The sequence below is a fragment of the Protopterus annectens genome, chromosome 6.part0 (assembly GCF_019279795.1).
Source record: "Protopterus annectens isolate FY-2018-M chromosome 6.part0, PAN1.0, whole genome shotgun sequence".
In the NCBI taxonomy this organism is placed as follows: Eukaryota; Metazoa; Chordata; order Ceratodontiformes; family Protopteridae; genus Protopterus; species Protopterus annectens.
In genome coordinates, this window is record NC_056737.1 from 845,187,754 (window position 1) to 845,204,411 (window position 16,658).

Genomic DNA, 16,658 nt, shown 5'->3' on the forward strand with positions numbered 1-16,658 from the left:
AAAGATGGAGGTGCCTCTATTTACATCAAGTATAAATATACTTCAAGGCTAGTCCAACAAGACAATGCACTTGAGCTGCTCCATATTCAAATCACCATAGACAAAATCCAATTCCACTTCCTTGCAAGCTATAGGTCCCCCTCTATGATCCAGGAAACCATACCATGTATTTAAACTTCTTAGAAACACTATCTATCCAACCCAATACCATATTCATGGCTGACTTTAATTACCCCACTATTAACTGGGAATTCTATACGACACCAAATGTACATCCACAGAGGTTCCTGGATTTTGTAAACACAAACTAATTGGACCAGACTGTCAATACTACAAAATGAACTGGTAACTCATCTAAGTGTACCTCAGGCTTCATGTCCACTGAGTGGTGCACAGCTACAGTTATCCCACTCCACAAGGGGGATCCACTTTTGATCCTGGGAACTACCAGCCCATCACTCTGACGAGCCTGATCTGCAAGGCCATGGAACTTATAAACAAAGACATTGGCAACCTTCAAACACTGGACCCCACCTAGTTTGGGTTCGTGAAGGACTGATCTTGTCTCCTGAACCTGATTGACTTTTTCTAATCAGTCTCCAGAGCTGTGGATGAGGGTAAGGCAGTCCACACAGCCTATCTGGACATCACCAAGGCCTTCAACACCATCCCCCACTCTGGAATCATAGATAAACTTATTAAGCTGGGTATTAATCCCTACGTCACTCGATGGGTTGCCAACTGGCTTACTGACAAAACCCACACTGTAAAAGTAGCCGACTCCACATCCAGCTCCAGACAAGTGACAAGTGGAGTATCTCAGGGCTCAGTCCTGGGACTGCTCTTGTTTGGATTCTACTTCTCTGAAGAACAGGCCAACAAAAAGGGACTCTGGCTAACAAAGTTCACAGATGACTTCAAACTGGGAGCCATTATTGAATCCCCAAATTATGTGGATATTCTACAAAAGGGCCTTACAGAAACAGATGCTTGGTGCCAGAGCCATGGACTCAAGCTCAATGCCAAGAAATGTATAGTTATCCCCTTTGGAAAAAAACATGTACCCATAAATTACCACATAGGCGGCAGTACACTAAACACCGAAAGTGTGATAAGAGACTTAGGGACACAGATGGACAGTGGTCTCACCTTCAATAACCACATCGCCACAACAGTCAGGAAATACTTCTATGTGGCACACCTCATCATTATGGGCTTTTCATCCAGAAAAAAAGAGGTCATTGTCCCACTGTACTCATCCCTCATTAGACCCATTACAGAATACAATGCCCCATTTGGTATGCACCTCTCAAGACATCTGCAACAAATGGAAAGGCCTCAGAAATACCTCACTAAAAGAATCACAGGCCTAAAGCAGATGCCCCATGCTGAGCGTGTAAAAAAACTCCAGCTATACTCTGTCGCATATCGTCTACTCAGAGGCGATCTCTGCTTAACATACAAAGCCATGTTAAACCCAGAGCTGTTGGACATGCTACACTTAAAGAAATCCCAGTCCCTCAGAGTCACATGCTCCAGGGATCTAAACTTTGTCATCACAATAAACAAAACATGCTGGAGGGATAAGTTCCTGACCCAGAGACTCCCTAGACTCTGGAATAGACTGCCCATAAATGTCCAGCAGAGTGCCTTTTTGGCCCTCTTCAAAAGGAACCTTGACGATTGGATGGGAGATAGGAAATTCACCCCAGGGATCATATCAGTCACCCTGCTAGTCAGGGGCCCAGGGAAGTAAATACTGTGAGAAGAAATAGCCAGGGAATTGTTATAGCTAGGGCTGATAGCCTAGCACCAACCTATGAACCTAATACACCAATCAGGGGTGAAACCATACTGGATCTGGTCCTCACTAATATGGAAGAGTGCTGCACACCCCCTACTGTAATGCCTTCCCTGGTAAGGTTAGACCACCTTCTGCTATTAAGTGAGAACCTGGAAATTTGTCAAGCCCCCATAAACCATGAGAACACTGCTGCCTATGCAAAACTGTTGACAGAAACCCTGTACGAGCATGTTAATAGCCGAAAAGGCAGCTGTACCCACCAGGAAGAAGTACAGAACTAACACAAAAAACTAGCCACCCTGGTGGAATCACAAAATCAATAGGCTGTATAACAGGAGGAAAAAAACATGGCAAAAATTAGGAGGCGCAGCACCCATCAGGATAAAAGCACTCTCATCAAACTAATAAACAACTCAGAGAACAAATAAAGTCTACCAGAGCCAAAATTGAGGTAACTTTGCCTCCCAGGCCAAGGACAACCACAAAGCATTCTTTAGCTATGTCTGCAATCTCAAAGGCAATACAAAATTATGTGCAGAGCTCATTGTAAATGGAGCCACCTATACTGATCCTGAAGATATAGAAAACATCCTGGCAGATAAATTCAGCTCCAACTTTACCTCTCTTCTCTCCCCCTCAATCTTCCCTCAGGAAATATCATAAAATATAACTTCCCCTACTACCACTAAGGAAGAGGTCATTAATGCTCTCTCTAAGATCAAGAACACTGCATCAATGGGTGCAGACAATATCCCAGGATGCCTGCTAAACAGCACAAAACATGACCTATCAGGGCCTCTGCTTCATACCTCATAAATGAAGAAAGGCAACAGTCATCCCTTTGTGCAAAGGTGGGCCATCTGCACACTCTGGAAACTACAGACCCATAAGTCTCACTAGTCTTATATGTAAAGCCATGGAAAGAATGATCATGGGAATGATCAACAGAGAGATAGCAAACCTCCAGACTGGCCCAACCCATGGAAAGAATGATCATGGAGATGATCAACAGAGAGATAGCAAACCTCCAGACTGGCCCAACCCATGGAAAGAATGATCATGGAGATGATCAACAGAGAGATAGCAAACCTCCAGACTGGCCCAACCCATGGAAAGAATGATCATGGAGATGATCAACAGAGAGACAGCAAACCTCCAGACTGGCCCAACCCATGGAAAGAATGATCATGGAGATGATCAACAGAGAGATAGCAAACCTCCAGACTGGCCCAACCCATGGAAAGAATGATCATGGAGATGATCAACAGAGAGATAGCAAACCTTCAGACTGGCCCAACCCATGGAAAGAATGATCATGGAGATGATCAACAGAGAGATAGCAAACCTCCAGACTGGCCCAACCCAGTTTGCTTTTGTCAAGGGTAGATCATGCCTACTCATCCTGGTGGACTTCTTTGAGAAGGTCACAAAAGCAATGGATGAGGGCAAAATCATTCTGCGTACCTTGACCAAGCCAAAGCATTTGACAAAATACCCCATTCGGGCATTGTCAACAAACTCAACAGGCTAGGTACAAACCCGTATGTCACTCTGTGGATAGCCAACTGGCTCACAGACAGGACCCAGGAAATTAGAACTGGGGAGTCCACCTCTACAAAGATGCCAGTCACAAGTGGAATCTCTCAGGAATCAGTCCTTGGACAGCTCCTTTTTAGCATTTACTTCTCAAAAGTCAAGGCCAATGCCAGTGGTTTCTGGCTGACTAAATTTGCAGGTGATTGCAAATTAGGAGCTGTCATTGAATCTCACGCTGACACAAATGTTCTCCAGCAGGGGCTAACACAGACAAACAACTGGTGTCAGCCATGGACTAAAACTAAATGCCAAGAAATGCATAATAGTATCCTTTGGGAAGTCATCCATCCCTGGTAACTACCATATTGACAACACACCCCTTAGAGTTGATCCAATAGTGAGGGACTTAGGGACACACATAGATTGTAATCTAGCCTTAGACCATCACGTGTCTACAGTAGTGAGGAAATCATTCTATGTTGCACAATGTATAAACAAAGGTATGGCATCTAAGTCCAAGGATGTCATTGTTCCACTGTATTCAGCACTTATCAGACCTATCATTGAGTACAGTGCCCCCTTTGGTATGTACCTAACCAGGTATATCCAACAATTGGAATGTCCACAGGGGTTCCTCACTAAAAGAATACAGGGCATAAGTAAAATGTCCACTGCAAACTGCCTCAAGGCCCTATCCCTGTATTCTGTCTCCTACAGGCTTTTGAGGGGAGATCTATGACTGGCATACAGGGCATTGTAAGACCCCACTCTGATGGACCTCCTGCATATCCACAAAACAAACATCACCAGAATTACCCATTCTAAAGACTTAAACCTTACCTGTAATATAAATAGGACCTGCTAAAGTGATAGGTAAGTATCCCAGAGACTACCTCATCTATGGAACAGGCTTCCCATCCATGTGAAGCAGAGTTCCTCCCTAACCCAATTCAAGTGTACCTTGGACAGCTGGATGGGAAACTGGAAATTAATCCCTGGTTTGGCACCTATGTCTGTAATGGACACAGGTAACCTGTAAATGGTACATCTCCTCCATCCATGCTTACACTTATCAAGGGTATCAGAACTTGTCAGAGATTTGGGATGCATGGCTAGGCTTAAAAAGTCCCTTGTGGTCATTAGCCTAGTAAACACCTACGAACTTATGAACTTACAAAGGAGACCACCCATTTTTGACATTCACTATTCTCCTGTATTTTTGCATAACTCCAGGACTCACAATTATAAGTCATAATTACAGTAGTGAGACTGACAAACTTGTTTAGCTAAAAGTGCATACCACACACAAACATACTTTTCAACTGCTCATAATTTTGAAGAATTTATCTTATTTTTATGTTCAACCAATTGTATATTTGTTGAATAATATCTTGTTTAATTTGTTTCTCAATATTCTAACCACTGTATGCTGCATCATTTGTAAAACTCTGATTTTACTCCTTTTATATGTTCTATGCTCTTCATACAAAATAGCTATGTTTATATATTTTTTTATTATTTTTATTATTTTTTTATAATTTTGTACTATGTATCTAGACCTTTTCTCCCCGGACCTCCACTGAAAACAGTCACCTTGTGTCCAGTTGGACTAAGTCAGTAAACAAATGGAAAATAAATAAAAAAATAAATAAAATAAAATGTCTTATTTTTTTTTGCCCTGTCTTCTGCAAAATGTTTGATTTTCTGGTAATTCAATGAATAATCTCAAACATTAAAGATGCACACTTTTTATAATTCATTAAATGCATGTTGACAGAAAACATGCTGTATTATGCTGTATTAAATGTTAAGTGTATTACAGTAACAATTAAAAAGCTGTTCCAGATTTGGGGGCTTGATCCCACCTACCCACTATTTTTGGCTTTGTCCAGAATTCCTGAGCAAAGAAGTTGAGAGGTATGGATTACAAAACGTCAACAATTACTGTCAACAGCAAAGAAACCACCTGAGGCCACCCATATAAATTATGAAGTAAATAAACGCCACCTACATCACCATGCTGCGGGTAATGCTACAGTATGCCAAGGTTGCAGTTTTCTGACATGAGAATGAGATAAGCAGGCTTTCCAATACCTAATCACAGACAACAGAATATAAACTGTACAGTTTTTTTTTTTTTTGCCTAAAGTATCTGCAAAAAAAAGTGAATAATGAGTGTCATATCTCTCAGTTGTCCTTGAATTTGCAGACTGTCTCTCATTTTGCCTCATATTTTCCATGCCCCTCATTATGAAAATAAATTAAAAAAAAAGAATGTGTGTGGTGGTCACACATGGTAGAAGTGAAACTGCTGTATTCCAGGACTACAAGAGCTACCAACGAGCAGCACCGCAGACGTTGAGATATGCTTTTGACCCTCAGTCAATAATGCTGGAAAATGCATGTTGAACACTTGTTCTTTAAGTGAATTAGAATCCATCCATCCACAACTCCTTTTATATCTACTGAAAATATTTTTGTTTTATCCAGAATTCTTTAGAAAAGCATATGAGAGTAAAGAATATTCCTGGTTAAGAAAAGCACATAAGACAAAGAATATTTCTGGTTTCTTGTTACATTTCTGAAAGGTAAGAGAAAGAAGGTGATCCAGGGTTTCTGACTTTAATACCACTGCATTTCCAAAGCCAGTAGTGATTCTCAAACTGCAGTCTCTTGTTAAAAATGAAATCACTGGAGTGTGTCAGTGTAATACTGCATGTATTGTCCATGTTCACCATTATTGACATTAGAATTGTTGCACACACACTGGGGAAGCGACATTAGACAGAAGGCTATATCCTTCGATTTTTGGCTCATTTCCATCTGCCTTATCTGATGGCAACACATAATGGTAAAGAAGAGCTTACTTGTATGGATTGTCAGTATTCATTATGGCGTTGTTGACTAATTTCATCTGGGATTATAGGACAAATATGAAGTATACCTGAACCCAGAGCATATGTGTTAGATGAACAGTACTTGAAATAGCGTCTAGAAAAATGGATGCGTAATGCACAAGTCTCCTAGTCTTGTGAAAAGTATGTTTAAACTAAGAGCAAGTAACTAACAATATGTACCGCAAATTGTGGTGGTGACATTTTAGGTTACACTGACATATTTGTATAGAAATATGTACAAACATATATAGAATATGCAAACATATATAGAAATATACAAGCAGCCTACTTTAATGGTAGTAGCATTTGGGCTTTATTTTCTGGCTAAAGATACAAGATGCTTTATGCAGAACAGTGTGACCCTGATTAGCATTTCATCTTATACGTGCTATATCCTGCTTACTTGTTCTATTTAGCTACCAAATACTTGAAACTGTTTCTTAGGGCAGTGCAGTGTACTACTGATGTAAGGATTATGCTTTTTCTTTCAGCCACTGTGTTACATATTGTTTTTGCTATAGTTCTATTTCTGCTGATGAACTAACACTAAATATCTATTAGGCATTCTCTCTTCTCATGTCTCCCACCCTGAAAGGCTCACACAGTTAGAAGGTCTGCATCCAGTTTGGAATTTTTTTAAAAAGAAAAATAAAACGGACAGCCACACTGGTCTACACTCAATAACAAACTTAACTAGGGCTACTACTTTTCTAAAGTCTTTCTGCTTAAACTGTTTAATTCAGCTGTACTGGGTCAACAGCACCAAACTTCCCAGCCCTTAAATAAGGCTCCTAATGCTAAAAAGTTCCACCAAATTGTACTGTTAAAATTGCTGTCTGTGTTTAAAAACAGAACATAGATTAGAATTAAAGATTTAAATCAAAACCGAAGTGGAATCCTTCAAGGCCCCAGGGCCAGTGGAAACTACGGCCCAAACTGCAGAATCCTACATAAACACATTCTACGGACATCTCCAGGAATGCATGGATCATGCTATCCCAAACAAAATCAAGACCCAATCATCCAAAGGCAGGCGTCCAGTCTGGTGGACCCCAGCCATAAATAAACTGTACAACAGAAGGAGGAAGCTACTACATGATAGAGCAAAATCCCTAAAAGGGAAGGCATCTCTGATCAGTACTAGCAAAAAATTACGATCCCTCATAAAATCCTCCAAGGCCAGCTTCGAGAGAAAAATTGCACAGGACACTAAAGACAATCATAAGGCTTTTTTTCAGTTGTGTTAGGAACCTGGGATGCAACTCCCAGACTTGTTCTGAGTTGATTCTAAATGACAAAAAATACACTGAACCCACAGACATCGCCAATATCCCGGCAGACAGGTTCAGTGCAAACATCTCCACCCCCTCCACCCCAAAAGAGCAAGTATCTATCCCGGCAGAGTGCAGCCTCCCAAACATCTATGATGCTCAGGTGAAGGCCGCCCTCTCCAAAGCAAAAAACACTGCTTCCATGGGACCAGATGGCGTCCTGGGTTGCGTCCTACATGAACTCCAAGAAGAACTAACCCCTCAAGTAAAACTGCTGTACAATCTCAGCCTCACTACAGGATATGTGCCCAAAGAATGGCGTACAACAACAGTGGTCCCACTCCACAAAGGTGGCACCTCTACGGACCCTGGAAACTATCGCCCCATAAGCCTGACTAGCCTAGTCTGCAAAGCTATGGAGAGGATCATCATGGAACTCATAAACAAAGACATTGGGGACCTACAGACACTAGATCCTACCCAATTTGGCTTTGTCAAGGGCAGATCCTGCCTTTTGAACCTGGTAGACTTCTTTGAAACAGTCACCAAGGCCATAGATGAAGGGAAGGTAGTCCACACAGCCTATCTGAATCTCACAAAGGCATTTGACACAATACCCCACTCGGGCATCATAGATAAGCTATCCAGCCCAAATATAAACCCCTATGTCACAAGATGGGTTGCAAACTGGCTCAAAGACAGAACCCACAGAGTCAGAGTTGCTGGAGCCATGTCAGACTCGAAACCAGTCACAAGTGGCATCCCACAAGGTTCTGTCCTGGGACCTCTCTTGTTCGGTATTTACTTTTCTGAGGTACAGGCCAACGTGGGAGGACTATGGCTCACCAAGTTCGCAGATGACTGCAAACTGGGCGCCATAATCGACTCTCCAGCTGACACAAATATCCTTCAAAAAGGTCTCACAGAGATGGATAACTGGTGCCAGAGCCATGGTCTAAAGCTAAATGCCAAAAAGTGTATAGTCATACCCTTTGGCAAAAACAATGTGCCCACAAATTACCACATAGGTGGTAACCCATTAAGTACAGAGAAAGTAATTAGGGATCTGGGGACCCAAGTTGATAGCAATCTCTCCTTTGACAACCACATTGCCAAAGTGGTTAGAAAGACCTTCTACATAGCCCACCTCATCATGAAAGAATTCACATCTAGATCAAGAGAGGTAATCCCTTTATTCATCCCTCATCAGGCCCATCATAGAATACAATGCCCCCTTTGGGATGTACCTTACCCGACACCTGCAGCAATTTGAAAGACCCCAAAAGTACCTCACCAGGAGGATCAAGGGACTCAAACAGATGCCATATGCTGCTTGGTTAAAAAAACTCCAGCTCTACTCAGTTGCATACCTCCTACTTCGAGGCGATCTATGCCTGACATATAAAGCTATGTCCAACCCAGAATTAATGGACATGCTCCACCTCAGTAAATCTAAATCCCTTAGAGCCACGTGCTCGAGGGACTTGAACCTCAGCACAGAAATAAATAGAACATGCTGGAGGGACAGATTCATAACCCAGAGGCTCCCTTCACTCTGGAATAGAGTTCCAATTCACGTTAGGCAGAGCACCTCACTGACTCTCTTCAAGAAGAATCTTGATGAGTGGATGGGGGATCGTAGGTTTGTCCTGGGGATTACTTCTGTGTCACTATTAGACAGAGGCACAGTAAACTAAACTTTAAAAAGGGCACAGTATACTCAAATCAAGGGGTGGCGTAAGCCAAACACAATCGGGCTAGGCTTATAAATGCCCCAGGGCAGATAGCCTAGTATGAACCTATGAACCTATAAGTACTGTATACTGCTGACCTGGGTCTAAAGGTACCTTTTAGGTTGTTCCCCACAGTAATTTGGCTCCCTCCATATTGTTAAAATTAGCTAGTTTGCCCCCAGTATGTTCATTCTTACACCTAAAATAATACCCTGAACACAGTAATTTCACTCTGCTCTCCCTCACATAGCCCTGAAAATTATATCATGCAGCTATAAAATTAACCTGCAAGTGTATAAAATACAGCTTAATGCAAACAAGTAAAAAAATACTAGTTACCCTTCTGCCTATACGATTTCTATTTTACCATCTTACTGCCTACGAACAAAAACTTGACCATGGTTTTCACTACCCAAATGGTCAAACAGCCACCCACAACTTCACACATAACACGAAACACTTTACCATCCTCAGCACACCAAATCTACCACCCTCAACAAAATATCACCCCTGTAAAGCCACAAAACATAATCCTAAAGACAAAGACTATATAAAATGTATAAACAAACTCCTAAAGCTTAGAGTATCCTGTCATTATAACCTTAAAACACATGGGGACATCCATCCCAACCCTGGCCCACCCACACCCAATAACATTCACTCCCCTACCACAAACCCCACAGTCAAACTACCCCTTTCTACTCTCACTAGTTCCCTCCTAGCATTTCACCTAAATATTAGAAGATTTAACAATAAGATTCCCAACCTACACGCCCTCCTAGCAACCCACTCCCCAGACATTATGTGTCTTACAGAAACCTGGTTAAAACCTAGTACTACTGATAATGTGATACTACCTCCAGGATATAATATTCACTGGTTAGACAGTGCTACAAGGAAAGGAGGTGGGATAGCAGTCCTTTACAAAAATACTCTAACTGTTAACAGTGACACCATTCAACCACCCCAATTCAATAATGCAGAACTCCTCATAACCAAACTTCAGATTAACCAGAAAAAATGCTTGAACATCATCTGTGCTTACATTCCACCAGGCAACAACTTAAATACCCTAGAGGATATTCTATACTGGTTATCCACTACCTATCCCCAAGAAAGCATAGTTCTTGGTGACTTCAATACCGACTGGCACCCTGCTCCTCTGACCCCCTCCCCACCCCTATAAACTTATCTGGGTTTAAACAGAACATAACCTCTCCCACTAGGATAAACAAACCAACCAAAAGGAAAAGTATCCTACATTGGATCCTAGTTAATAACCAGCCCCAACTGTACACAGCTGGCACTCTCCCTGATGACCTTAGTGACTATTTACTAACCTATATCATGAAACATAAGTTAGGAAACCCTCACCAGACCAAATATAAAACACTTAAAAACAGGAAAAACTTTGACACTGTTATATTCCTAAATTAACTAAAAGCAGTTGACTGGTCATAACTAAAAAATCTAGAATTAGAAGAGGCTATAGCTCACTTTAGCACTAAATTCCTAAGTATCATTGATTCCCACGCTCCAGCACGTACAATAAAATCTAGATCAAACAAAGCACCATGACTCACAAAAGATACTAAATCTCAAATCAAAACTAGAAACAGCCTGGGCCAGCTGGAGAACAACTAAAACCCCACTTGGCCATCTAAAATATCGTCAACTCAGGAATGATACAAAAAAATCTATTTGACTACATAAAAAATGCTTCTACCAAAACCTCTTACAAAAACACCAAAACAACCCTCAAACGTTCTTGGCAGGCTTAAATCAACTAATTCATCCAGGTCATTCTAACACCCCCAACCCCGGCTAACCACACCCATAGTTCCCCAGAGACCATAGCTGATTCTTATAATAACTTTTTCACTGAAACAATCCAATCCCTAGCAAATCAACTAACCCCCACAAACTTAAACTACACCCCTAATCTACCCACTAATCACCCCCAGTCTAGCTTCCAACCGATATCCACTAGTTTTATCAAAACACTTAAAAAAATAAAACCTACCACCCTCACTGCTGACCTCCTCCCTGCAGAGTACCTACAAATAGCTGCAGATGCCATTGCATATCCCATATCTATCATTATCAACAGAACCTTATCAAAAAGCACTATTCCCTCCCTCTGGAAAATATCCCACGTCATCCCAGTCCATAAAGGTGGTAGTTCTACAGACATATCCAACTATAGACCCATTGCCATTCTTTCCCCACTAGCCAAAATAATGGAGAAATGTGTACACAAGCAACTAATGCAATACCTTACACAGAACAACTTACTATCCAACTCCCAGCATGGTTTCAGGCCATACCACAGCACCACCTCAGCCCTCCTTTCCTTTTCTAATGCCATAAACCAAAACAGGAATGACAATAGGCTATCCTCCGCCCTCTTTCTTGACCTATCAAAAGCCTTTGACATGGTCAACCACAAACTTCTCATTCTTTCTCTAAAATCTATTTCCCTCAATAAGCACGCAATCCAATGGTTCCAGTCCTACCTGACTGGTAGACAACAGGTGGTACTATGGCAGGGCAAACTCTACAGCCAGCTACCTCTCACACTTGGTGTCCCTCAAGGCTCCATACTAGGTCCACTACTCTTCTCTATTTTTATCAACAACCTTCACACTGCTATCCCTAAACTACCTGTATCCAATATGCAGATGATTCCACTCTGATCTGCTCAGCCACATCCCCATCCGAACTGCAAATCCTAACCCAAAATACATTTAACACTATTGAGAACTGGCTCACCAACCAATGCCTACTGCTGAACCCCAATAAAACTAAACTTCTACTCTTCACCCCCACTAGTAGATCTGCCACACTTTCATTCTCTGTCACGTCTAACAATGGTACCACTATCTCCCCAGATCAACACACCAAACTTCTAGGGGATATCATAGACAATAATCTCAAATTTGACCGACAGGTCAACAAAACCATACAGACCATCAATAAGAAGCTTGGATCACTATATAGAAACAATACATTTTTAACCCCACTGGCTAGGACTGCAATCGCCTGGTCACACCTACTCTCTACTCTTTTATAAGCCTCACCTGTACTCTCAAACCTTGACAAATCCAAACTAGGTAAGCTGTCCCATAGCTACAACCATATTGCCAGATTCACCACTGGCTCCACCTATAGAACCCACCACTGCCAGAACTTGAAACAACTAGAAATCTTGACCCTAGAGTGGCTAGAACTTTCCAGCTTAATTCAATTCAATCAGCTCTTAACAGCACACAAAATTCTGTACCACCCTGAGGATACCTCCTCACTTATAAATATTATTAAGTCATATAGCAACCAGAGATCCCTATGGTCAGCCACCAAACTACTGGTCCAAACCCACAAAGCTAATAACTCTGCTAATGAATGCCTGTTTGCCAACTTTCTTGGCAAAACCTGGAATTCGCTGCCAAACTATATAACCCTACAATCCTCCAAAAGTCTTTTCAAAAAACCCTCAAACAGTATCTCAAAGGTAACTGGCTTTGCCCATGTACCAACCCTGATTAAGTTATAAACTGAAAGCATAACCTGTGAATATCATAACATGCATCTACGTCACCAAACTTTATATCCAGTCTGATTTCTCTTCCTTTTAATTGTATCTGTCCATGAGAATTGTGAGTCCCTACTAGGGAACACTATTAAACCATTGTACATAATAACTTTGTTTTTATTTTCTAATGTTATCTAACTTCTTGTTCAATCTATGTAAGTTTGTCTATTTGGAGCTTTTCTCCCCAGGCCTCCGCTGAAAATGGACATGTATCCAGTCGGACTATCCCGGTAAACAAATGTAAAATAAAATAAATAAATAAATAGATAAATAAAACAAATATCTTCCAAATTGTTTGTAATGTTCATTCTACAAAGTAAAAGCTGTAAGTATGTGGTGGCAGACAGTGTGTGTGTGTGTGTGTGTGTGTGTGTGTATGAGAGATAAAATGATTTGTTGTTAAATCCATTTCTTAAGAAGTACTAGTTGGGTTAGCTTCCCTCACCGACTCATGGTTCGGCAACAGCCCGGTGCCAAATAGCACCACCATCAGGTGGAGTCTCACTTCTGTTTCACTTTTTGTTTCACTCCGAACATGCACTACTATGCCTAAAGAAGTTTCACTTCAGTAATGTGATTGCATAATAGTGATAACCCATGGATGGGTGTGGGTAATGCTGATTTACTAATGGTTGGCTTTGTTTGGTGACTCAGGCTGACATTTATAACCGAACCATGCCACCCATGGCAAAATCCAACATTACCCACATCTAGCTATGGGTTACTGCTACAATCATTAATAGGAATTATCATCAGAATTAGAAGTACTCCCCTGACTTATCGTATTACAGTCGGTTCAGATCAATTTGCCCTACAAAATATCTCTCAAGTGAACTTTATAATGTTCCTCATACTGAGTAATAAAAAAGTCCCCTTTCCTTGCAGTTTCACATTGAAAGGTCTGTCACACAATCACTGCTGGGAGGTTTTAAACTACTATCCATAAGTAATACTGAATCATATTAGTTCATGAAGATAATGTTTTACAAGTATAAAATAACACATTTTAACTATCTTATGAGCTTTCTACTTGACATTGTAGTAAGCTGTTAGTAAGTGTTACACGTTTTGCCCATTATGACAAGTAGTGTTTCTTGTTTTGGAGATAGAAGGTAGGGAGCTGACTGTTAGTAACCTAAAAGTAGGGTCAAGGCCAAAATAAATCAGGGACACTTATTTTCTTAAATATTGGTCTTTCTGAGAAAAAAAAAACGATTGTAATTACCCTGTCCAGCATTATTTTTCACACTATAAAGATCCCTAAGTTGGCATGACATCATGTGTATTAATCATATGGAGCAAATTTTGCCTAAGAGTTTTGAAAAATACCTGTTGTGCCTCTCTCGCTGCAAATCTGGAAGTCTCACTTCGGTTTCACTCTGAACTCTCACTAGTGTGCCTAAAAAAAGGTTTCACTTCAATAAATAAATAAAACAAAATAAAGAAAGAAAACGTTTTGTGGTTAATCACTGAGAATTATACCCAGACATATTGCTTCTCGGCCTTTTGGCTAAGACCAAGTGTAGAATTACACCCAGTCATAAGGTAATATAATCAAATTTTCATCAATCTTATTGTTCTGAAAACGCATGCAAACCCTGTTGATCTATTAAGTTTTATGTGAACTGGAGTGATGTTTGGAACTTTTGATCCCCATTGTTGTTGTTATTATTGTTATTATTATCATTATTATTTGCTTTATCTAGATTTCTTGAGCAAAGAAATTGGGAGTACGAGCAGAGACAACAAACATATGGCGATGACGGTAACTTAATAAAGTACTTATACTGGCTCAGATTTGACACTTACTGTTCCAGTAGCAAACTATAAATCTAAAGACTAGACAAACATAAGATGAAACGTGCAGACAGAAGTCCCCATGTTTCACATGTGCTTCTGCAATCCTTTAATCAAAAGATAAGCTGACAGAAAATAAACATTTCAACAGACTTCACTTGAAAATGCCACGACTATTTTTCCTGAAATGCAAGAAAAAAAACACAGAGACATTTACTATAAAATTAATTCGTTTTACTTATTTTACTGGTACTACAGGTAACTCAAAAAGGTACTGGAAGACAGTACTGATCTGGGGACACCTTATAGCATTTTTACAATGTCTGCATGTCCTGCCCGCGGTCAAACGACGTCTAAAGAGATGCAGGTAGGTGCCTGCGTGAATGGGGTTGCCTTCTTTGAAGGTTCGGCGTCGGGCTGACAACTCGGCACCATAAAAATCAACTGCCTATCATTAGCGGATCGGAGTTCCGCTGTGGCGACCCCTAACCGGGATAAGGCGAAAGACCTACTTACAATATTTTCACAGGCAGAATCTCTATAAGACACTGACAACCTGTGATGTGTACTTACCAATGCCACAGTGGCTCACATCCAAAACTCCGAAAATGTAGAAATCTCAAGAAATGGTATTCCCCTCTTCTTGGATCCATCCATTTCCACGGATCATTTTTTTGTTAAGTAACAGTTTCGGTTAATTATTCAAAACATAGAGGAAAGTGTTTTTTTCAGGAATTTATACTGGGAGAGGGGTCTGTATGAATAATTATGACTTCTCGAATTTGGCTCTCCTGTTGGTAAACATGAGCGCAAAGTAAAAGCATAATGTCTCCGACGGGCCACGTTACACAAATCACTCAGTACATCATAACCACTGTTCCAGTTATGAACTGAGTCACAAGCTAGACGAGGAAGCAGTTTTGCAATGATAGTATAAACAAATTTCACATCCATTAAAACACTGGCATCTCTATAATTTACATAACGCAACTTTTTTTATTCAGAGTCCATGTTGCACTTATTTCAAATCACCCCCACCATTCCTGGATGTGCACCTTCTTCCCCATCAATACGAATGCGTACGCAGGTTGCTCATTTCTTCCAAAAACAAATAAATAAATAAGGAACGTATCAACGGTTTCAATTCTACTTAATGGTTAATTACTTCTAAAGATTTAGAAAGCAGTATACACCGGGCTACAGTGCCATAGCTCTCAATCTTCCTTCTCCAAAATGAGGAACAATAGCCGAGTCATAATGTGGAACAAATGGGCAAAATGTGGAACACATACTAATGGCTTACTAACAACTTCAACTAGGAAAGTCATAGGATGGTTAAAATATGCTGGTTTTACTTATAAAGAAGATCTTTTAATGAATGAATATGATTAATTTCTGTTTACTATAGATTTCACTTAAAAATTCCTGACACTGAATACGTGTGACAGACTCTTTCAATGTGGAACTTTGAGGAACATGAACTTTTTAAGACCCCAAATGAGGTACGTTCCTCGTAATGAGGTACACTTGAGAGGCACAGTGCTAACTGAGCAACTTTACAAGTACAACATACGCACACAAAAATAATCAGATAATGACAGATTGTAACAAATTCGACTTACCTTTAAGCTACTGCAGCGTGGAAAATGCATCCTAGTTCCTGCAGCCACTAGCACTTGTCTGCATATGCACTATATAAACAAGCACCACTTTCTGCCGTCTGCATTTTAAAACAACCGACGTGCAGCTCAGCCCAAACTTTACGGAGTTTCTCTGCGGCACGAGTCTGATCCTGCACCTGCTGCCGATGGAAGCACGTGACCCATCTCCACTGTCAATTTAGAGTCGCCACCTGTCACTGTCAAGCTATCAGGGTCTCTATCTGGAAATCAAGGTCCCTGTCAGGAAATCCAGTTATTTTGAAAAACTGAAAGGTATTTGAGTCATTCTGAGAGCTAACAAATTCTGAAGTACGTTTCCAAAAACATTGACTATTTCAGTTTAATTTCTTATCTGTGTTCAAATACT

At 40.7% G+C, this 16,658-nt stretch overlaps 1 protein-coding gene and 1 pseudogene across 1 annotated transcript in view; one reads left to right on the forward strand and one right to left on the reverse strand.

The window, feature by feature from the left end:
- The window catches only part of LOC122804575 (tumor necrosis factor alpha-induced protein 2-like), a 572,021-nt gene extending 555,578 nt beyond the window's left edge, over positions 1-16,443 (reverse strand). The window contains exon 1 of the mRNA XM_044074523.1: positions 16,253-16,443. The gene's annotated coding sequence lies outside the window, so the exon portion shown is untranslated. The remainder of the gene's footprint in view (positions 1-16,252) is intronic.
- Positions 14,324-14,481, forward strand: LOC122805088 (annotated as a pseudogene).
- Positions 16,444-16,658: the final 215 nt, after the last annotated feature.